We start from the raw sequence: 24,711 nt of genomic DNA, 5'->3' as shown, positions 1-24,711 counted from the left end.
CTGAAGAGGTTAACCTTCCATTTCAGGGATTTTGAAGAAGTTGACCGATATTTTAGTGCTTCTTATTGATCAAAAGGGTAATTTCTAATATTTATCTCTTTCCATGAACTTCATTGCTTGGTTTTACTTGCAGGAAATGGTCACACCAAGTGTCAAATTTGGCAGTTGAGTGTCACTTATAAGTGCACTGATACTATAGAAATGTCACATAATCTGAAAATGTGGCAGCAATGTATGAAGCTTTCGCCCTCAAACCCCCTTAATCTGTGGCCTAGCTGCAGCGATGCACAGTCTCCCCTATATAAGGGCACTCATAGTCGTTTAATGTCACTCATAATTACACGGAAATTATGAATATGTCACACATAAGCAATCTGAAACCTTGGCAGCTATGCTTCCCGACGTGGGCCAGGGTCTCTGGGTTGAACCGGGATTGAGAGGCAAGTAGCGGAGGCGGCCTCACATGCAGTTTATTGTTGATAAAGACGCTGAACAAATTCGATAGTTTAATGAGAAACAGACATTATCGACTTGCAGCATTTGACTAAAAAGAATACGGACTTTGGCAGCCCATACACTATCAGCAGTATTCACTTCCGGGTTGTAAAGCAACTGGGGCGTTCAATTCCGGAAAGTTTCGTCATCCGTATGGGGCGGGGCTTTCATTTTCCGACCTATTGCACGGTTTAAAGGGGCAGTATAACCACTCTGCGCTTCCTGTCACCACACTGATGTACGACCGTCAGATTAAACTCGTTTGCCCATTGGTTCCCCCTGTGTAGTTGTTTTGAAGTATTTTTCAGACTCTAAAAGTACGACAGGGGCAATTATACTTAAAGAACACTGACTGCCGGTAAGTCATAAGTTTGCTGTGTCACGCCTGTAAATTGGTGGTCATCTGTTGATTACATTGATGGGGACATTATGAAATTACAAGCACGCTGTGGTCATGTGGCCACGGTGTACTTGATTGTATGCTCTGTGACCGCCTTCTAACATTGTGTTTCTAATTCTCATAGCTACACCTCCTTCTATCCCTCTTACAGTCGCTTCTCTGTTACATTCTTGGCTCCTTCTTTGCGGCGCAGAACAGTTTTCAGAATGGGGTTGCTGCCATCAGTTTTACGCCACAGACCTCACAGTGTTCTTGAAAAATTAAAGCGCTGTTTAAAGGACAAGTTTAGCACATGAACCTCGGCTATTTAGCAGGAGAATGATAGTGTTATAGTAATCGTCCACTGGTGAGTTTTGAATCACATTGTTCCAAAGACATGAGTAATGTATGGAGTGGTAGGGTACTTTATTTACAGCAAGCTCATTTTTCATTCTAATGTCTTTTAGAAATGGGTATTAAATTCGATAATCAAACATACACTTTTACTGGTAATCCTATAGGGTGCACAAACAATAATGGGCGGAAATTAGAATTATGTGCATATTTGTCACGTTAGTAAATTACCTTGGATTGTTTGGATCCCATTAAAATCGTGTTTCCATCACACTTCAGAATTAGAAAAAAATTATATGCCTCATTTTCAAATGTATATTTTTCCAGTGTTTGCCCATGTGCAATGATATCACCGCATCATATAGGAAGGATTGCCACAATCTCATATCTCCTTTGCAGTCATAGTTTAGGTAAACACTTTGCAATTTATGTTATATGTGCATGTAACATATTATTCCTATGCTTATTTTGATATATAAGCTGCATGCAGAAATCTCAGAGGTTTGTGATCATATGTTTTTATTAGTGCCATATAGATACAATCCAGGTTGTCTGAGCACAATACAGAACAATAAACTAGATATTAGCACAAAAGAAAATGTGAAAAGACCACTGAAAGGTTATTTTTCCTAGCTGTTTTCCAGATCCGGCAGCTTTTATTGAGCTGGATCCGGGATCCAGTTGCCCCAGTGAAATATGCTGAATGTGTTCTGGTGTAATTTGCAAACACAAGGGCACATTCAGTCGCACACTCTCGTTGTCTGATTTCCTTTCCAAGCAGCAACCTGCAGGTGTAAAATGGGTTTCTTATTTTTATTTTCAGCTGGGTCCAAAACAAAGGGCAAAGGACAAATTTAAATGTCCATCAGCTCTCCTTTTGTTCGGAAACCTCCTTGCTGAGAGCTATCTGGTCTGTAACTCCTAAAAACGCAATGCTGGGTGCATCGGATGGTAAAAGAACAAATTATGGATGGAATGTTGAACAATGTCAAACACTCACTCCCAGTACAGAGATCTGAGTCAGTGAGGAGCAGGGTCAAGACTGATTTGCATATGGCTGGGTCCGAACTGGGGTGTTTTGGTGAGCAAAACAAACAATGAATTTAACCCATATCTGTGTCAGGGTGAATGTTTGCATTATTCAGCATTCCGTCCACCATCTGTTCTTTTTGCTTTTGGGTGCATCAGTGTCACACATCTTGTTGTCCATTCACAAGTAAGTAAAATTAAACTGATTGACAAGCCCGTCCGGTGGCTTGTCAATATGGATTGGCTCCCATCTTGGCTGCAAGGCCGAGATTGTAGAAACCAATTCAGTTGACATCTTGTGTGTGGCTTTACGGTGGCCCACTTGGATGGGCCTAACACTGGTAAACGTATATTCCAGATCGGTTGGAGTTGCGGGCACTTCAGGGACAATGGAGGACTTGGTGACATTCCTTGATTCTCTCTCTAGTTCAGTGACACTCCTGGTTGGAGGTGACTTCAACACCCAGTACGAACCATTCCCGACTCATTTAGATGGGGTTAGTAGCGAGGAGGATGATCTCTGGGATATTCCAAGTATTGCGGGTCCGCCGGTTAGGTCATGCTCACCACTCCTACTCCAAATAATAACAATGACCCTTGGAAACTCACTTAGAGCTTGCAATGGCAGGTTCAAAGGGGACACACCTCCGCAACCAACCTTCAACAGATTAGGCCAGGAGTCCCGGATAGATTATATATTGATCAAACTTCAGGACTGGAAACTAGTTCTAGATTTCAAAATAGCCCCCAGGCTGGACAGTGAGCACAATGGCCTGACCCTCTCCCTGGCTGCTGACGGTTTTCTAAATGCTGCTGCCGCAGAAAATAGAGTATTCGCTCCAAGTCTATCCTTATCTAGCAATAGGCGAAGAATAAGGTGGGACAAACTCCTAGAAAAACCAAACTGCATTAGGACTATCTATGAGCTAGTGGCATCAGCTCTTGAAAAGGTGGGAAGACTTCTCCCACTACTGCCCTCGCCCGATGGGTGCCTCTCTCTTGGGGACATTCATCTGAACCTGTGCAATAACCTCGCTGAGGTATTGAACCCTGTGGCCCGGGACAGGAAAGTGAGGAGAGAAAGAGCCTCATGGTTCAATGCTAGCTGTAGGAAAGCTAAGGCAGACCTTCTCCAGGCATTTAAAAGTAAGGAGGCCTCATTGGTGATTAGGGAAAAGCGGGCTGCTTATAAGCTCCTTCTTGAAAATGCAAAAATAGATTGGGATTGGGAGAATTGGTCAGAAATGACATCTGCACTCAATGTCAGAGACCCCAGGAAATTCTGGCAAATAGTCAAACATGGCTCAGTCGAGCCTGTTATGGCTATAGAGGGAAACATCGCGCCTGAAGTGTGGGAGGAACATTTTTCATCGCTCTACAGTGCAGCTGGGCTGGATCACCTAGGAACTCAGGCTGGGGCAATAGACTCCTTAACCACTGACAACCCTTCAGCGATGGGAGACTTCAATATGGAGGAATTGGAAATGGCAATTACTCGCCTTTCCTCGGGAAAAGCGCCAGGTCTTGATAAGCTCCCAGGCGACCTTCTAAAGCACGAGGTTAGAATCTGGGCCCCCTACCTCCTGGTATTGTTCAATGCCATCGCCCACGGTATGGCGGTCCCCCCACTTGGCTTGGGGCGGAGATCGTGCCTATTTTTAAAAGGGGCTCACCTCTACTCCCGGTTAATTATAGACCGATCAGTCTGATAGACGTCCCTCAGAAGCTTTTTGCAAGGCTTCTGTTGGATCGTCTCTTGGACTGGATCGAAGATAGGGACATTTTGAGCCCCCTCCAAGCCGGGTTTCGGCAAAAGACTTCTACCATAGACCAGGTCTTCAGGCTGTCCCTTTTATATTGGAAAACAATACAGTTGGAGGGTGGCAGCCTCTATACTGTATTTGTGGACCTAAGGGCGGCCTTCGACCTGGTTCCACGTGGTAAGCTGTGGGAAGTGCTGGCTAGAGCCGGGGTGCCAGGTGATCTTCTGTCAATGATCATCCGTCTCCATACCAACACCTATGCTCAAGTGAGGTGTGGTAGGCATGGTGCCTTATCAAACAAGTTTCCCGTTGACAGAGGGGTAAGACAGGGGTGTGTACTTGCACCGACCCTGTTCTGCCTCTTTGTCAACGGGGTCATTGATCACCTTAACGAGGTCCCCAATTCCGACGTCCCAAAGCTGGCGGGAAGGAGGGTTCCTGCAATTATGTTTGCGGACGATACCCTCCTCCTCTCCAAGTCGCCAATGGGAATTCAGCGTGTGCTAGATGGCTTTGGGGACTTCTGTAGAGAGCACGGTTTGGAGATTAACACTCTAAAGACCAAATTTATGGCCTTCAATCCGCCACCCAGGTTTCACCGTATCCCACGCATAGGGAATAACATGCTAGAACGAATTAACACCTTTGAATATCTTGGTGTAACCCTTAATGAGAAAATGGGGTGGGGTTCGCACCAGGAGAAAGCAAGGCTGAAACTAGCGCAACACGTGGGTGGGATACTAAGGTTGGCGGGGAAGAATAGGTCGACCCTCAAACCCATAGGCCCTCCACTCCACATTTACAGGGTGCAAGCCAGAGGAGCCGTTATTTATGGCAGCGAACTATGGGGTCATAAAGTCTTGCCAAGTCTGACAAAAGAGGAGAATAGGTTTCTAAGGTGCCTAGTAGCCCTCCCACCCAGCACACCCCTAGTGCCATTAAGACTCGACCTAGGCATTAGATCCCTGGAAGAAGAACTGGCGCTCCGCCCTCTGATCTACTGGCGTAGATTGTGGGCGGTGCCCGAATTGATTCACTATAGACAGGGGTTGCAGGAAGTCCTTAGTCTTCCAAATTCGGGGAACATCGCCTGGTTCAAATTTGTAAGGAACAGTCTGGTGGGCTTAGGCCTTGATGCTCTCTGGAACGACCCCCTGGACGCTTGTCCTAGGCTCTCAAAAAAGGTCCTAACTAAATTGCACTACAACTCCAAGGCTCCCATATCCCGACCTTCCACAACCCTAGGGACCCTAACGGATCAATTTCTCTGTATTAAAAATGTCTACAGTTTGGAACTAACCCTAGACAATATTTACCCTGTATTAATTAGGAAGCTCTATCTACAATGGAGGCACGGGTCCCTGCCAACACGTGCACTCACTAGTCATTGGTCTGCGCCTACACCCAGCACTTGCCCGGCATGCAGAGTAAGCGACGAAACTGAGCTGCACATTATATTTTTTTGTCCGGGCTACAGTGAGGCGCGCAGAAAATGGATCATTCCCATTTGTAGGAATTTGGGTTTTACCAGGTGTCATGAAGCCTTCAGAATCCTTAAGAGTGAAATGGCTGCTCACATTGTGTTTGCTGTGGCGACATTTCTGGGGGCTTTCTGGCATACGAGAAAACGGTACCTGAAAATGCTTACCTGATCAAACTTGCACTGGGCTAAATTGCACATGATTTTTTTTGTATTTAGCGGACATATAGCAATCCTGGTGTTTTTAATGTTGCAATCATCTTTTAACTATCCAATGTCTGTTTTTAAACGTTTTATATTCTTATCTTATGTACCTTTTATGGAGACTTTCTCCGAAATAAAGTTCTTTTGACTGACTGACTGACTGAAAATTAAACTATTTTTTTGACTCCGTTCAATACCTATATATAAGAGATGTGCATGCACTGGAAAAGTGTCAGTCAGATGTGGCTTTTTCTTTGAGTAATTACACAAAGATTTAATTAGCACTTTTTGTATGGTCCAGCTGTGACTAGAGAAATATGTGAAAACCAGCAGAAGAGGGACTTTGGCTCAATCCACATGTTGGGAGTCAGGAGTACATTTTTTGATTGAAAAGAAGTTGTGTTGTTTTACAAAAAAAGTGCTTATCATACACACAGATGTGATCATTTTGTTTATTTATCCAGCTGCCAGAGCTGGAACCTTAAGTGGCACACACATGGCATTGTAATGCTATTAAAGTGTCTTACATAACTAGATCATTTATGGTGTTTTTCTCTGGCAGCAGCACAGATAGGAGGAGTCAGTCATTAACCTACATGGATGTTTAGGTCTGGCTTGACAGTGCATTCATAAGCCAGACTTCTGGGCATTACCAATGCTGTTTTTAAACTGAATTCTTTTATAGCACACTGATCCCAATGTATGATGTCACAGCACTTTACATTACATGCATACAGAGACAATAAATCATGAAAGTGCACCAATAAATGTCCTGGAAATTTAACATAAGACACTGAAGGTTACAAGGTGTAGAAGTCACAATCCTCCCCCCCCCCCATCCCCCTCCCACTGGAGCCATTATATGTTAAGAGTGCATGGTTGGGAGAAACACAAAGTCAGGATCTAAAAAGTGACTCCATAGTCAGGGTTGTTTGTAGTAATAAATCTGTATTTCTACCCAAAGCAACCATTTCTAGCCACCTTAGAATAACAACAGATTGAGGAAAAAAACCAATAAGGTTCTAAACCCATGTTTTGCAGCTCCTCGATGCCTGGTCATAGCTTACTGTGCTATATTAGAAGGGTTGCAATTTATGAACTGCAAGTAATATAAGGATCTCTGTGTCAAATGTAGTATTCACTTTACATATCTACAGAAATCAAAATTGTGTGATCTGCATGCTACACAATAGGCTTTGCAGCAAGCACATTAACCCTCAATATTACTTTGAGTCAAAACTGTGACTAAACAAAACACTGATATCTCCAGCAAGCACATAAACCACCAATGTTATCTTGCCATTAGTTTCCCCTTGAAAATTGCTGAGCATACAAAGATTTCTGCAGAAAGACCCTAACCCCCTTACTAGGCTACATGCACTTCAAGAAGCCCTTTTCTCATTTGAACCAGATTTTTATTTTGACAGTGGATGTTTTCTGCTTTTATTGTGAGAACAGATGTTACCTGCTTCCAAATGTATTTTCACTAAGATATGAACATAATTACTTTCTTTATGTGAAAGGATGTTGTGCCAAATGTCATATTTTTTCTTTTTTCTTCATGCATGAGGAGATTAACTGATTTGCTCTGAATCACAGGGGTGTTGTGCAGAGACCTAACCAGCATTGGCAAAGCCAATGAGACTATTGGCTCAGTGATTGCCTTTTGTTCATGCTGTACAGCATGGGAAGTGACGACTTTGGCAATGATTTGTAACTATGTTGTATAGCAGTGTAGCTGCTGGGCAGCATGGCTAAAAATAATAATAAAACAAAACTTTGCCAAAACCAAAGATCACACAGGCGAGACCTATTGGATTTGCCATTGCTCATTCCTGTTGCAAAGAAGACTTTATTGCAGTGTCTATAACAGGTTATGTTACTACTAGACAGAATGCAGCTGGTTTTTAGCTGAAATGAGTACGTTGGAAGTTTTAATACTGCTTGCAAGGTGTTTATCATCTATAAAATGTTTGTATTTCATATTGTATGTTGTTTTATGCTCTAGTTCTAATGTGTTCTTTTTATTTCTTTTACGAGTATTTGAAAGTTTTTTTATTCCGATGAAACGGCAAATAAATAAACAAAAACCTAATAAAGACGAAGTTTACAGGGAGAGGTTTGTGCCATTTTGAACCCAAAAATCTTTCCTATGACTTACGGCCAGATGTACTAACATGAGGGATTGCAATTTCCTGATGGCGAATCTTACCGATTCTCAATTAGGAAATAACAATTCCTGATGTATGAAACATTTTGTATTTTAAAATAGCGAATCCTAGTGGATCTCAAATTGACCAACCTCATGAATTTTAATGAGGTAGTTTTCAGTTTGCGACCCATTATGAATCGCAGCCATCACAGGGATGGAAATAAACGATGCATTAAACCCAGATCTGTAACTAGGGGGGGAATGTTTGTATTGTTCAGCATTCCGTCCATTATCTGTTCGTTTTGCTTTTGTCGCCCTAAGTGGGAAGGGTATACCCAGACGTGGGGCCCGTGCTCACTGTCCCACTGGATTCAAGCAAGCCTGAATGATGAGGGGTGATACCCCGAAACCGGTTCCAGGATGCTCGTTTCCGGTCTGGGGAGGACCTGGCTTGGCAGTTCAGGCTAGACTGTTCCCATGAGGAGGTTCCTCGGACCACTATCTGCTCTTAAAATATATTTTCTTAACATTCTCAAAGGGGAATGGGTCTTAAGAGGACCACTTCCCATTTGCAAATGGTGGAAAAGTATTACTTTTTTGCAAATGGAATTCTGTTGCAAAACAGTAATACATGCCATACAGATTCGTTTTTTGAAAGGAACCCCATAAACACACTTCTTCCCGACACCGAATCGCAAATGCAAACTACCAGTTATCAAATTGCATTGTGCCTTTTGTAAATTTGAAAATGCATTTTTGTGATTGCAGATGTCCCGATTCTTGAATCACGTCATTTGTGACCGCAAAAATGCTTTGTACATCTGGCCCTTAAAATTATTCTTTCTAATCTGCTATTATTTCAAGCCTGTCAATAGCACAAAGAGGTAATTTAAATGGTATACGAGTGCTCTGTGAAAGAACATATAACATACAAGCACAACTATCAAAGGAAACAAACTGGTAACATCGTAAGCTTATACATTAAAATAAATAAACCTTTGAAATATTTGACACGTAGAGTGACTTAAATGCTGAAATAAAAATAAATACTAGCTTTCTGTTCAGTTTATAGCACCAAAAGTTCATTACTGTTAAACAGAAAAAAAAGTATTTTGCGAGTATGGTATTCTAAGTAAGTTGCTTCTCATGAAATTGATGTTAATTTTAATAGAGTTGGATAATGGAAATTTGCAATATTTCCACATTTCTTAAAAACCCTTGTGTAGAAGCATGTCATTCTACTTGGCAATTGTTTCCAAAGATGCCCATTGAGTTGGTCTTTAAGTCATTCTTGTGAAACAGATTTGAAAACTATGGATGGCAAGATGACATATTTATTGTTACACAACTGTGATTATTGGAAATATTTCAAAGACATAGCAAAAAAATGTATTAGGTAATTCTTGTTGTCTGGCTCATGTCTCTGAAAAGTGGCTGAAGTTGGGTAGTGGTAGCTTTACATCTAAATTTTACCCCAGTCCCGCCAGCCTTTGTCGCACCATTAGGAGAAGTGGCTTACTGCCCCTCTTTTTTTTTTCTTTTGTTTTTCTTCTTTTTCTGAGCAGGGGAGACGAACTGTCATCGTCCCCCATCCCACCAATGGGAAGGAGTGTTGCTGACCATTTGTGAGCACAACTGGTAGAATAAGCACTCTTGACTAGTTTTATTGTATTGCATCCGGTCATTCTTATTTTAGTTTGTCCTGTATAGCATTAAAGGGCACACTGCTCTAGCATGAAACGTATCATGCAGGCAGTGTCCCTAGAATATGTGTGAAAGAACTGTTGTGACATTTAAGACTGAGTGTCAGAATAGAAAGGAAAATCTACTCGTTTAGGGACTAAGCAGTGTCTCTACATGTAAACTTAAGAATAACTGGAATAAAGGACTTTGTGCATACGTTAAGTAAAAGTAATTTGCTTTTTATAGTGCTTCATACTGTACCTCTGCAGTTTCTAAGAGCGGTAAATAGCAATTGCTATTATTAACCCATCTGAGGGTACTACAGTGTCATCCAGGATTCGAAAAGACTTATTTGACCCAGGTTTTAATATACCCACCACCATCAGGCAGTGTCAAGCAGACAGTAATAGATCTTTAATTCATTTACCCGTGTATCTGGATGGTACCTTGACATGTCTTTGACTATTATCAAAAGGTTAGCCCAGTACGGTTTTATTCAGGGACAGTCCCTCCAAATGTGCAGGACTCCTCTGGCAACCCCTCCAGCACACATTGGATCCTCTGAACATGGCCCGTAGGCAAAGTGACATTAAGTACCATTTCAAAAATATTTGATATACATTTTCTTCATGTTGGGACAAGATTGAGATTTTTTAAGCCCTCGTCCATATTGCCTCCTTACTCTGTTTCAGCCATAGTGCGCCCCAAATCTTCCTTTCATTTCTGCATTGTAGCAAATAACATCCTCCCATTTAGTCGCTCAGGATTTTTCACTTTTTAGTACCCAGTTTTCAGACTTTTACTGTGAGTGAGTCTCACTACATAAGTTTCACTCCCTGTAAATTGCTGCTAATTGGAGTGAGCTTGTTAACCACTAGTGTCTGTCTTTTAAATAAGGCCACTACTGTGCCGCTAGGGTAAGAGGCTACACGTAAACATGCATGCACATGTGTGCGAGTGGCACATGTGGGACTACCGACTCTCCCAGCCCGGTATCTGCACACAGGTTGCTTGTCGCAGATGGGACTTATTTTAACTTATTTCAAGTGTACTTTTAAAGTGCACATCTCACCTGGGAGGGTATCCTGCCTCTGGGAGAAGGGAAGGATGCTGACCTGGCTGGGTCCTATGTGAATAGCCACATTTTCAGTTTCCTCCAGAATTCAGGGACTGAGCCGGAGATCCTTATGTCAAGGGAGGAGTTAATTCCTTTAGAAGCCAGGTACTAGAAGCTGCAGCCATTGGTTCTGGCTATTTGGATGTGGGGGACAGCAGTGATCAGGAGGTTGGATGAGCCAATTTTTCTGGTCAGAATGTGGAATCTGATGCCGCCGTTCAGGTAAGTGGGGTCTAGATTGTGCAATGCTTTGTATGTGCATGTGAGTAATTTGAACTGTGCATGCTTGTGTATGGGGAGCCAGTGGAAGTCTTTGAGGTGAGTGGAAATGTGGATGTGTTGAGTGTGGTTGAGTGTGAATCAGGATTCTGCATTCGGAATGATCTGGAGTCACATGGTGAGTTGGGCAAAGATTCCAGCATAGAATGCATTTTCATAGTCAAGCTTGCTGCTGGTGAGTGCCTGGATGAATGTTTGGTGGTTTTTTTGAGGTAACCACTAGAAGATTTTCCTGAGGGTCTTGAAGGTGTGGAAGCAGGAATAGATAATCGAGTTGACCTGGCTGTCCATCAATAGTTTTTGTCGACCATGTTTCTCAGGTTCCCAGCTTGTCTAGACTGGGTGGATGTAGTCCGAGATCTGATGGCCTCCAGGCCGAGGACCAGAGTGAAAGTTCCTTTCTGAACACTACTGCCTCCATTTTATCTGAGTTGAGTTTAAGGCAGTTGGATTTCACCCAGACAGTGACTTCTGACAAGCACTAGGTTACTTTACTTGGGTGCTAGTGGTGAAGAATGAGGGAGAGAGTGAGTTCTCTGGTGGCATAGGAGGTTCATAGGTTCACAGGATGTTGGTAAGTGGAACCATGTAGACATTAGAGAGCGTAAGATTGAGTGATGATCCCTTGGGGACTCCACAGATCATCTCAGTAGTATCTAGGTGTAAGGGGCCAGGCTGACTTTCTGCATGCGTCCTGTTAGGTAGGAACTGATCCACTGAAGAACTGTTCCTCAAATTCCTGTCTTGTGGAGGTGTCCCGAACATCCCTCATAAACACCTTATGGTACTTTAATATTTATCATATTTCTCATGCTTATCTCATAATCAAATTTCAAGCCTTTGTCCTCCCCACCTTCTTAATGGGTCAGTTTAATTACTCTGCTGCCCAGGAGCGGGATCAAAGATGTCCCCACACAATAGATCAGTTAACAGTGCTTGATCCAGTTCCTGGGAAAGGAAGGCGTGAGGAGGAAATCTGCATCTGATCATTAGATTGTCACGCCGCATGTGGGCTGGGAAATACCAGGCCCACTGATACAACACAATTCATTTGGAAACAAATGAACAGTCAGTACACGCTCATGGAAATAAAAGAGCAAAGTTTATTGCCTAGCTGCAGCGGAAATACGCATAGGGACCGTCTTCCCAGTGTATCACTTCACTGGATTTATGTAGCGCTTTTTATACATGAGTTTGTGCATTACGACTCACCTTCTACACCCGGCTGCAACGTCACTTTTTATCAGAAACTTGAATGCTCTAATTCCGCAATTGAATGTCTTGGCAGAACATCCACTGGGTACAACTAATTTTTTTGTTAGTTTTCAAGATCTAAAGCCCTAATCATACATTTATCAGACAAGGGCGCCTTCCCGTGCCCTCCCGGCATTCCTTAGCGAAAGACTGGAAACCTTTCTCTTGAGTAAGCATAACCCATGCTCTGTGTCTGCATTATCTCGGTTTGCAAAGACAAGTGAAACTTGCAAGCCTTCCCATCAACAAGCTTTCTATTTAACAAGCATATTACACACAAAGAGTTCTTAGAAGATATAAAATGGAAGATCATTTCAAAATGATTGAACAACTGTTCACACATTTTTAGGTCGAGCCTAGCGCAACGCGCATTTGCTGCTCTAGGAGAAGGCCTCTTAGAATCACTTCAGACTTTCTGCAAACTCGTGTGTGTGGTGTTCGATTTTCCACACATGCTATTGGCCTTTGCGTGTGGCTTTCAAAAATGAAAGCACGCAATTGGCCAAAGGCGGGTGCATGTCCCACCTTTTCTGAAAATGTTTACTCCCACAGTGTTTAGCTGTTGGGAGCGTACAGCGGTGCGCAGCGTGCCATCTGTTGTGGATCATGTTTCATTTCAAGACCTTGCAGCTTTCCTTACAAGGCGCGTCCCCTCCAACCCGGCCAGGGGACAGACCCCACCGCCACAACAGTGCGCGCTTCTTTTTCTAGCACTCGCATTTCATCTATGTCAGCACTCTCTTCCTGCACCGTTATCAATGTATTAGTATGTTATTGTCAAGACATTTGCTGTACTCTGTCGCTGGCCTCTATAGTCGCCTCTTTTTCGGTACCATCTTAAAAATTGACCGCACCTTTTAACATTAGCATTTTTTCATCACTGTGGTTGGTACTTCCTTTTACACCCCTGCACAGCTGTGGTGCGTGCCACCTTTGACATCTCTGCAAAGTGCGCAGCTGTGGTGCGTGTTTCCTTTCCCCTCATTGCTTTTGGTGCTCGTTCGATCCAGGGGCGTAATGCAGGCCGATTCTGGGGGCTTAATTTGAGACGGTGTCTGCCGGTGCGCACATGGGCACTTAATTATTAGCACTTGCTTTTTGTGCGTGCTTGCTGGTACCGGCTGCGAAATAATGCCTCTGCGCAGCAGTGGTGCGTGCTACCGTTCACATCTCTGCACAGTGCAAAGCTGTGGTGCGTGCTTCCTTTCCCCCCATTGCACAGTACACACCTTAATAATTGACCGCACCTTTTAACGTTCGCGTTTTTCAGCACCGTGGTGTGCGCTTCCTTACACACCTGCGCAGCTGTGGTGCGTGCTACCTTTGACATCTCTGCAGAATGCACAGCTGTGGTGCGTGCTTCCTTTCCCCCCATTGCACAGTACACAGCTTCCAAATGGACCGCACCTTTTAACATTTGTGATTTTCATCACCGTGGTGCGTGCTTCCTTTCACATCTCTGTGCAGCTGTGGTGCGTGCTACCTTTGACATCTCTGCACAATGCACAGTTGTGGCACGTGCTTCCTTTCCCCTCATTGCACAGTACACACCTGTGGCGAGTGCTTCCTTTCACCCCACTGCACAGTAGTGGTGCATGCTTCCTTTCACAACACTGCACAATGCAGATATGTGGTGTGTGCCTCCTTTCACCCCAGTGCACAGCTGTGGTGCGTGCTTCCTTTCACCCCACTGCACAGTGCACAGCTGTGGTGCATGTTTCCTTCACCCCACTGCACGTGCCCCTTCCATCACACCCACGTGCTTCTCTCGTTTTCTGTTTATTAAACACATTTCACATACTGATGCCCAGGTTTCCGATGTTAGCATTTGTGAACTCACTGGACCTCGCAGCTTTTCTTACAAGGTGTGTCCCCTCCACCCCAGCCAAGGGACAGACCCCACCGCCATAAGGTGGATTATGAAGCGCCCTGACAGAAGCACCAAGGAGCTGGAGCTTGCAGCTTTTCTTACAAGGCGCGTCCTCTCCACCCCGGCCGAGGGACAAACTCCTCCGCCACAAACTGCTGTGATAGTTTGATAATATGATACATTTTTATTAATCCTTGCAACTTTTGCATTGACATTATTGCCCTTTATTACACCAGTACCGCCACTGTAACAGGAGGCTTACCCACTACCCCTCCCACACTTCCAACAGACTCCTCTACAGTAAACAGTGTGTATTGTTTCTAATCGCTGCAATTTCATCTCCCTTCACTGGCTCTCACCTGCCCCCTTCACTCTTCCCCCTCTCTCCCCTCTCTCCCTCCCACTGTCTCCTCCCCAAGATTGGTGCAACAGACATAAGTGTTTAGGCTCTGTTAATCTGCAGGAACATTAATACCCTTAACAGGCCCACGCTGCCACCGTTATTTTATTTTTCAGCTACACTGATTATATTGATATGCCAAAACCATCCAAACATCCAACAAGGTGCCTACTATACAAAAGAAAGGACACTAAGCATTAAAAGATGTTTTGTTTTTGGGAATATTTTTAAATAAAAGAGTTTTCCGTGGGAGGCCTGCACACGGGGACAGTTCAGAAAGCCAGCACATTTCACTCTACAGGAGGCCTACAGATCAGCCGCTGCGTACCAGTCGTCTCTTGTATTACAGTTCCTTTGTGTGTGTTTGTGTGTGTAGTAGTTCAGGCTCTTGGTGCTCGCTCGATCCAGGGGCGTAACGCAAGCTCTGGCTGGGGGCTTAATTTGAGCCGGTGTCTGCCAGTGCGCACATGGGCACTTAATTATTAGCAATTGCTTTTTGTGCGTGCTTGCTGGCACCGGCTGCTAAATAAAGCCTCTGCGCAGCTGTGGTGCGTGCTACCTTTGACATCTTTCTACAGTGCACAGCTGTCGTGCGTGCTTCCTTTCCCCCCATTGCACAGTACACAGCTTCAAAATTGACCGCACCTTTTAACATTTGCATTTTTTTAGCACCGTGGTGCGCGCTTCCTTTTACACTTCTGTGCAACTGTGGTGTGTGCTACCTTTGACATCTCTGCACAGTGCACAGCTGTGGTGCATGCTTCCTTTCCCCACATTGCTTTTCGGACTCTCTCGATCCAGGGGCGTAACGCAGGCCCTTGCTGGGGTCTTAATTTGAGCCGGTGTCTGCCGGTGCGCACATGGGCACTTAATTATTAGCACTTGCTTTTTGTGCGTGCTTGCTGGCACCAGCTGCTAATTAATGCCTCTGCGCAGCTGTGGTGCGTGCTACCTTTCCCCCCATTACACAATACACAGCTTCAAAATAGATCGCACCTTTTAACATTCGCGTTTTTTCATCACCGTGGTGCGCGCTTCCTTTCACATCTCTGCGCAGCTGTGGTGCGTGCTACCTTTGACATCTCTGCATAGTGCACAGCTGTGGTGCGTGCTTCCTTTCCCCCCATTTCACAGTACACAGCTGTGGCGAGTGCTTCCTTTCACGCCACTGCACAGTAGTAGCATGTGCTTCCTTTCACAACACTGCACAGTGCACATATGTGGTGTGTGCCTCCTTTCACCCTATTGCACAGCTGTGGTATGTGCTTACTTTCACCTTACAGCACATTGCAAAGCTGTGGTGCATGTTTCCTTTCACCCCACTGCAGAGTGCACTGCTGTGGTGCGTGCTTCCTTCACCCACTGCACATGCCCCTCCATCACACCCACATGGTTCTCTCGTTTTCTGTTTAATAAACACATTTCATACACAGATGACAAGGTTTCCGATGTTAGCATTTGTGAACTCAGTAGACCTGGCAGCTTTTCTTACAAGGGTGAGGGACAAACTCCTCCGCCACAAGCAGCTGTGATAGTATAATAATAATATTAGTTATTATTGTTACTACCAGCTTTGACATTGACATTATTGCCCTTTATCATACTATTTGTTAGTTTTCAAATCATCAGTAGCAACATTTGTGCTCCTGTGCTGCCCAGACAGGAATCACACCAGTACCACCACTGTAATAGGAGGCAGACCCACCACCCCTCCCACACTTCTAACATATGGCTCTACAGAAAACAGTCTGTGTATTGTTTTATCGCTGCAATTTATCTCCCTTCACTTTACATGGTGCATTCCAATTATGTGAAGGACTTTTTTTTATTAAATTCACTTTTCTGTTAAGCTTATTAAAGTATATCATAGAAGAAAAGCACGTCTCTGCATAGGCACACAGATTTTTATAAGAAGAGTTGCCTTAAAGCCAGTCATCTATGCAAAACCACTGCACGCAACTGCACTCCCACAACACCAACCTCAGCATCACTCAGTCCAAGTGCAGCACCACCTCAGACCTCAGCTCCAGCGCAGGCCACCTCTGCACCAAAACACCACCTCTGCACCACTACAGCACCACCGCACTACCTCAGCATCAGTGCAGCACCACCACCTTAGCACCAGCACAGCATCACTCAGCCCCACCTAACCACCAGCTCAGCATTACCTAAACATCAATCAACACCACCCCCTCAACACAGCACTACCTTTGCATCAGTGCAGCACCAACTCAGCACCAGCACAGCCCCACAACAGCATCAACACAACACCACTTCAGCCGCAACTCGGCACAAATGCATCACCAGTGCAGCATCACCTAAATATCACCTCAGCATCAGTCAGCACCACCTCAGCATCAGTCAGCACCACCTCAGCATCAGTCAGCACCGCCCCAGCATCACTCAACACCACCCCAGCATCACTCAACACCACCTCTCCATCAATCAGCACCACCTCAGCATCACACAACAGCACCTCAATATCACTCGGCACCACATCAGTATCACTCAGCACCAACAAGCACCACCTTCCACAAGCACACCACCACCTCAGTATCAAACAGTACTAATTCAGCACCAGCCCAGCATCAGCATAGCAGCACCAAATCACCCCACCACAGAATTAGCACAGCACCAACTCAGAACCAGCGCAGCACCACCTCAGCAGCAAATACTCCCTAATGCAGCACCATTTCAGCATTAACACAGCACCACTTCAACACCAGTGCAGTATCACCTCCGCACCAGCACAGCACCAGACGTACATTACTAAGCACCACTTAAACACAAACACAGCACCAACAAAGTATCACTCAGTACCACCTCAACATCACTCAGCACCACCTAAGTATCATTCGCTACCACCACAGCATCACGCTGCTCCACCACAGCATCACTAAGCAGCACCTCTGCATCACTCAGCACCACCTAAGCACCCGCACAGCACCACCTAAGCACCTTATCACCACATAACAATATTAGCATCAACACAGTAACACCTCCTCATCAGTGCACCACCAGTGCAGCAGCAAGTCAGCATCAGCACAGCACAACTTCAGATGCACTGAAGCAACACCTCATTATTAACACAGCACCATCTCAGCATTAGCACAGCACCCCCTTCACATCGGTGCACCACCACCAGTGCAACACCAGCTCAGCACCTGCACAGCCCCACACCAGCAGCAATTCAGAACCAACGCAGCACCACTTCAGCATCAATACAGTAACACCTCAACACAGAACAAAAACAACATTAATTGGCACCACATAAGCACCAGTTCAGCTACACAACATCGGCATAACTCATCACCGCACCACCTCAGCATCACTCAGTACCACCTATGTATCATTCAGCATCACCTCGGAACCAGCGCACCACCACTTCAGCATCACCTCAATATCATTCCATATCACCTGAGCATCACCTCCGCCACTACTCGCAACCACCTCAGCATCACTCCACACCACTTCAGTTTGGCATAAAAATTTGACATCTATTAATTTCATTACAAGACCGGAGGCTATCATTATGCAAATACCTTTATTTGCTGCCCAAACATGCAGCCCTTTAAAGATTGTTTTACATCACAATAAATAGAACATTAGTAACATGACGAGTAGACTGTGCTGGCTCCAATCATCCTCTTTTGTTCGCTGCCCTGACACAGCTAAGTACCATTTACTTCTTGCCAATGTTTACCTCTTGATTGATTGGATTTACCTGCCTTTGACATTATAATTCACATATTATATCATTATACCTCTATATTGATAATTCTAGGATCTATTATGCATTATGTATTTTTAATATGTACTTGTTTGTTTCACTTCGTACTTAACATCCTTCCTTTCAGCATCTCACCTACCAATTTATGGCAGGATTACCTCCTCTAATAAAACATTACTGATCCCTATTTTCATAATGTGCTCAAGCAATCGTAAACTTTCCCCAAAAAACGAACGATCGCATGCATTCACGATCCTTCATTTATTTATTTGATAAGCGTCCCATTCACACGCTCACGAGGAAAGCATCATTTTCAATAAAGATAATAACGTTTATAATAAGCGTTCGCCTTCCGTGAGTGATAATTATTTCGAGATTTAGCGCTCAAAGCATAACCTGTTTTTCCTCGATTCCCGCGTCTCCTAGCAACTTGCTGAGAGACGCGGGAACGTGCCTCAGCCCCTCGCGCTGCTTCCGCTATCATACGGCTCGGTTTGGTTTCCTTAGTTACGCTTCCTTCGTGAGCATAACGGAAGCCTTTCCCGACCCGTTTTTTGATTTATACAACAAAGACTTCTATACAAAGATTGCCACCTGTTGGATATTTTAATATTTGGATATTGCTTCACCCAGGGAAGCATTGAATGACAATTTCACCGCTTTATACTCGTTTTTTGTTCCCAGAAGCTGCAACATCAACAACAACTAGTCTGTTGGTAAGGCATCTTAACAAATAGATTTGAATTGATTAACCCTGCATATACCTTTTGGGTTTTAAATCTTCAAAGGATTTGTATCCATTAAGCCTTTATTTAGGCATTATAAGAATATTTTTTCAACCTCACTTAATTATTTTATTATGGAATCTGATGGCAACGTCACCCAGCACTCCCCTAAGGAAACATTGGATGACAACCTCAAGAGGTTTATTGGGGGAGAACTAAAATCTTCAATCAGAGAGGCAGTTGATGCTGCTCTTTATAAGAGGAAGAGGGCTTCCCCTCCCGAGGAGATCTATTTCTCTCTCTCCGATGGGGAATCCCCCTCCACCTCTGGACCTCAAAAAAGGGGCAAGGTTACGCAGAAACGAAAACATACTTCGGAAGCATTTAACAATGCAGTGAGATTTGGTAGCCCCCGCGCTACAAAAGAATTTGGTGCTCATAGCAGCAGAATAGAGAGACCCCAATTCCTTGGGGCAGAGAGAAGGGGTGTCCATAGCGGCATTATAGAAGGCGGTACCCTTTATGGGACAAATGATTACTATAATGATTTTTATAATCAAACAACAGACTATGAGGACTTGGATGAATTTATTTTTGACCCTAAAGATACATTCGAGGACCTCGATGAGGACTTAGACCACCCCATAACATCTTCTCTTAATGTTTAAGATCCCCTCGGAGAAGAGATGTTTAATCCTACAACCATTCGCCACCCTCGCAGCACTGAATGGTGGCCTATGGACCACGTAGTTAAATACTTATCCCAATGGGTCAGAAAACCTCTTGATACAAATACACGGAATCTACTGCGGAATGAGTGCCCTAGACCCTCCACGGAGGATAAGATCTGCAGCACACCCAACCTTGACCCCGAGCTGATCACCTTCCTCTTTAAATCAGGAAGGGACCCTAGGAAGGGAATTGAAAAATGCCTCAAGCAAGCTCAAGACAAGCTCCTCGACGTAATGGGACCACTATCAAAAATTTTGGACATGACTGAAGAGGCTAGATCTAACAATACCCCAATAGATACTGATGTATTACGAGGATGGGCGCAACGCGCAATATGTCTTATTGGCAACCTCAATCTGATTACTGAACGGAGGAAGGCAGTCCTCCTTAGAGTGAATCCTAAACGCGCGGACCTGTCCGCTAAAAAAGACATGTGCGATGCCAATGGCATGTTATTTGGCGATAATTTCGTTAAATCTTTGGGTAAATATGTGGCCACCTTCAATGCTTTTAGTAAGGCGCAATCTAACATACGAAGAGCTTTTGGGGGACAACCACTTTTTGGAAGGGCTGGCAGAAGGGGACAAGCTGCCAGCCGTGGTTACTTCAGGTCCCAATTTTATCCCCAAGAGACAAGAGCGACTCACCCTTACAGAGGCTCCCGCTCAAACTTCTATCCCCAGAGAGGAAGGGGTTCAAGAGCCCATGGTGGCAGATCAAGTTTCTCCAACCAAACTTTCCAAGGTAAGTCTAAATCCCTCCTTCCCTTCCAAAGTGGCAGGAAGACTGAAACATTTTGTAAACATCTGGTTTCGAATCACCCAAGAGCATGGGTTTTAGAAACTGTAAGTGGCTTCAAGATAGACTTTTGCTTAGAACCCTTCCAATAAAAGATTCCTAACGCGATTACTCTAGACAAGGAGAACTCAAAATTAATAGAAATGGAAATAAGCCAAATGTTAGACAAAGGAGCTATTCTAAAAATTCCTCTTTCAGAAATCTCAAAGAGTTTCTTAAGTACTATTTTCCTTGTAAAAAAGAAGGACAAAGGTTGGCGTCCTGTCATAAACCTCAAATTTCTAACATACAGACGCTTCAAGATGGAAAGTATCCACCTTCTGAGGGACATCTTGCAAATAAGAGATTGGCTGGTAAAGTTGGACCTGAAGGACGCCTATTTTACCATCCCCATGGACGAAGAATATCGCAAGTACCTTCGATTTACTTGGAAAGGAACTCTTTTCGAATTCCAGTGTCTTTCCTTCGGACTATCATCAGCCTCTTGGTGTTTCCCCAAGGTGCTACGTCCGGTAGTCAGCCACCTCAGAGAGAGAGGGATTCGCCTAATAATCTAGATAGACGATATCCTCATCATGTCTCAAGACAAGTTAGAAATCACGAAACATCTAAAAATTACCATGAACCTCCTTCGAGACCTGGGCTTCATTATAAACATGGAGAAATCTATTCTGACCCCTTCACAAGAAATAGAATTCCTTGGTTTCAATGTAAACACTATTCATTCAAACCTACTCCTTCCCCACAAGAAGGTTACCAAAATAAAAAAACAGGATTTCCTTATCCTTTCCAAAGATTCTATCCAGCTAAAAGATCTGGCCAGAGTTTTAGGACTCCTCTCCTCCTCTATTCAGGCTATTTCACCAGGTCCTCTTCATTACAGGGGTCTCCAAAGACTAAAAGCACTGGGCCTGAGAAAGGGCCTTTGGTACGAAGACACCCTACCTCTTTCGGAAGACACGGGATAGGATCTTCATTGGTGGTTGAAAAATCTCCAATCCTGGAACGGGAAAGCTATTTTCGGGAATGTTCCAGATTTTACCGTAGAATCAGATGCGAGCAACCACGGTTGGGATACTCGCCTAAACAATTTAGAGACAGGAGGGAGATGGTCCATAGAAGAACAATCTCTCCACATAAATTCTCTAGAAATGTTAGCAGCTCTGAATGCTCTTATGAGCTTCAAAGAGCATCTAAAGAACTCAAATACCCTAATCCGTTTGGACAACTTCTCAGCTGTCTCTTATATAAATTGTCGTGGTGGAGCGAGATCCAAGAATCTCTCAGATATTGCCAAGCGAATATGGTATTTTTGTTGGAACCAAAAGATCACCCTGAGAGCAGAATTCATCCCCGGATCACAAAATTTGAGGGCAGATTGGAATTCTCGTTTCCTTCACGATTCAAGAGACTGGAAATTGAATCCCGAGATCTTTTCTCTGATTCAAAAACTTTGGGGCCCAATCCAATTAGATCTGTTTGCCAGCAGATTGACTCACCAAGTGGAGAGATACTTCAGTTGGAGGCCGGACCCGAATGCCTCGGTAGTAGATGCCTTTGTCCAGTCATGGGAAGGGATCAAGGCTTACGCCTTTCCCCCCTTCTCAATGATTCAGAGAATATTATGGAAGGTCAGACTCGAGCCTTGCTCAATCATTCTGATAACTCCTTTTTGGAAATCCCATATTTGGTTTCCTGGGGGTAATGGAGTTAGCGGTGGACTTTCCTCGGCTGATCCCATCATCCTTAGGCCTTCTCCTGGGTCCATACGAAGAAGAACATCCTTTAGTCTTAGAAGGGAAGATGAACCTTCTTGCCTGGAGGATATCAGGGATTCAGGCAGATATCCTGACCTTTCGGGAGAAGCTAAAAGCTTATTGAAAGATTCATGGGCACCAGGAACCAGATAGAGATACAAGGGCGTTTGGAGAAAATGGTCTGGTTGGTGCCTGGAAAGGGGTCTGGATCCCGTTCAGTGTCCTCTACAACACGTAGCTAATTATCTTGCTTATGTTTTCGATTTACGTCTCTCCTTTAGAACCATCAATTGTTACAGATCAGCAATTTCTTCTGGTCATTCTCTCATTAATAATCTTGCAATTGGTAGCAACTCCCTTATCAAAAGAGTTATGAAAGGTATCCATCTAAGGAGACCTCCTAAGGCCCGTTATCAATCCCTTTGGGATGTTAACCTTATTTTTAATCTCTTCATTTCTTGGTCTAACAACAACTTGCTCTCCCTTAAAAGATTATCAATGAAACTGGCGACTCTCCTGTGTCTGATTTCATTTATAAGGGTATGCGACATTAGAGAACTAGAACTTTCTAGTAGATTTTACTCCTGCGAAGGAGGACACTTCGATATCTGGAAAAGAACGAAAACCATGTCAGAATCCATCTTTTATCCTACCTTTCATGAATGTGAAAAACTTTGTGTTGTGAATTGTATGAAATGCTATGAAAACAAGAATTCTTCTTTTAGACCTATTGGTTGCGACCAACTTTTTATCATATGTCAAACCTTTTAAACCTGTTTCATCAGCTACCTTATCAAGATGGATCCGCTTGATCATGCTTGAAGCTGGAGTGGACCTCTCTAAGTTCGGGGCTCACTCTTCCAGAGGTGCAATGGCTAGCAAAGTATTTTGGGGAGGAGGAGCTCTCCCCGAGATTCTTAAAGCAGCAGATTGGTCTAACGCAAGTACTTTCTCTAAGTTTTACTTGAGACCAATAGAGCATGTTAGCAGTGTAGCTCTACATGGCTTTAAACATGCATAATGATAGCCTCCGGTCTTGTAATGAAATGACGATTCTCCAATTATTATGCAGAGAGAATCTTGATTTCATTAAAGACAAACGGAGGCTAGCATTATCCCACCCTTCTCTCCCCGAGAGGTTTGGGTTGATTAATGTTTATGCTTTTAATGTGTTATTATTATTATTATTATTATACATTAATGTACAATAATTATTTTGGTCTTTATTCTTTTCACTATTCAATTCTTTTGTTTCCTCTCAGAGAATAATGTTAAAGATTAACTGGATTTACTGGAATTTCAAGTTCATTAGCTGTGTCATCGCAGCCCACGAGGATGGTTGGAGCCAGCACAGTCTTCTTGTCATGTTACTAATGTTCTATTTATTGTGATGTAATAACATTCTTTAAAGGGCTGCATGTTTGGGCAGCAAATAAAAGTATTTGCATAATGCTAGCCTCTGTTTGTCTTTAATGAAATCAAGATTCTCTCTGCATAATAATTGGAGAATCGTCATTCTCCACAAATAACTCTCCACTACTCCTATCTAATTAAAATACTATTTCACAACATCCACCCTCCCGATGTTTATATCCCACACCTAACAATAAAAACTATAACAAAAATTAATTACAACAAGCAAGGAAAAATTGACAGCATTGCATAAACAAATAAACTAGAACACATTTTTTGTATTAATTTTGTGTTTTAGCACAATACTTCAGTTGTATATAATGTTTTTCCGGTTAGATATAAGGTGACAGAAATAGTTAACACTTTTTTTATTAAGACTTATACATTTTCAACATGCTGCACAACCTTCACAATGCTCGACAACACATATTAAAATTTTTAACAAAGCCAATAGCTTTGTCTAAACACTTATAACGCCCCAAAGGCGAGACCTATTGACTATGCTTTGACAAAACTGTTCTTTTGAACTCTCATTCAACCATTAATTCTATCATTATGTAGTCCGTTTCTTTTCTACACAGTTCTTACATGACAGCATCTTTCATTACTATTGTATTAGTTATAAATATTGTACAAGCTTCAGCAAAGCATTCACTCTCCCATTGCAGTGTATTAGTCCTTTACTATTAACAGTATATGGAGAAAACTATTTGTGCCCAGTGGTTCAAGGAAGCTTTCCAAGAATGTAGCAATATGTTACATTTAAAACCACACTTTTTTCTCATGCAATACTTGTACAAAACCTTATGCTCATGAACAGGGACATGTTCATCTACAATAATAACACATATATTGGTATATGGCAAAGACAGATGCAAGAAAGGCATTCCTTTTTAGGTCTCATCTAGGCAGTGCTTGCGCTGTCTCTTCGAGACATGCTGTATTCAGGTATGGACTTTGAGCCCAGCCCATTTTCCGCCCAGTTTTTCAATTGGCTCCTATTACTGTCCTTTGTAAATGGTCCCTCCTTGGTACCTCCCTCTCTTCTGTTGTTACCCCCTCCTACATGTGTCCCCCCACTCACTAGCTTTTATTAA

General features: G+C 43.5%; 1 protein-coding gene across 2 annotated transcripts in view; it reads left to right on the top strand.

The window, feature by feature from the left end:
• The first annotated feature begins 688 nt into the window (after window positions 1-688).
• SECISBP2 (SECIS binding protein 2) overlaps window positions 689-24,711 on the top strand; it is a 354,953-nt gene continuing 330,930 nt past the window's right edge. The window contains exon 1 of one of the 2 annotated variants that reach the window (XM_085632806.1): window positions 689-853. The gene's annotated coding sequence lies outside the window, so the exon portion shown is untranslated. The remainder of the gene's footprint in view (window positions 854-24,711) is intronic. The other variant, XM_085632804.1, reaches the window with a different exon arrangement.

This window comes from Triturus cristatus, chromosome 2_1 (genome assembly GCF_964204655.1).
Source record: "Triturus cristatus chromosome 2_1, aTriCri1.1, whole genome shotgun sequence".
Lineage (NCBI taxonomy): Eukaryota > Metazoa > Chordata > Amphibia > Caudata > Salamandridae > Triturus > Triturus cristatus.
Note: the sequence above shows the minus strand (reverse complement) of the source record. Positions and strands in the feature narration are given on the sequence as shown.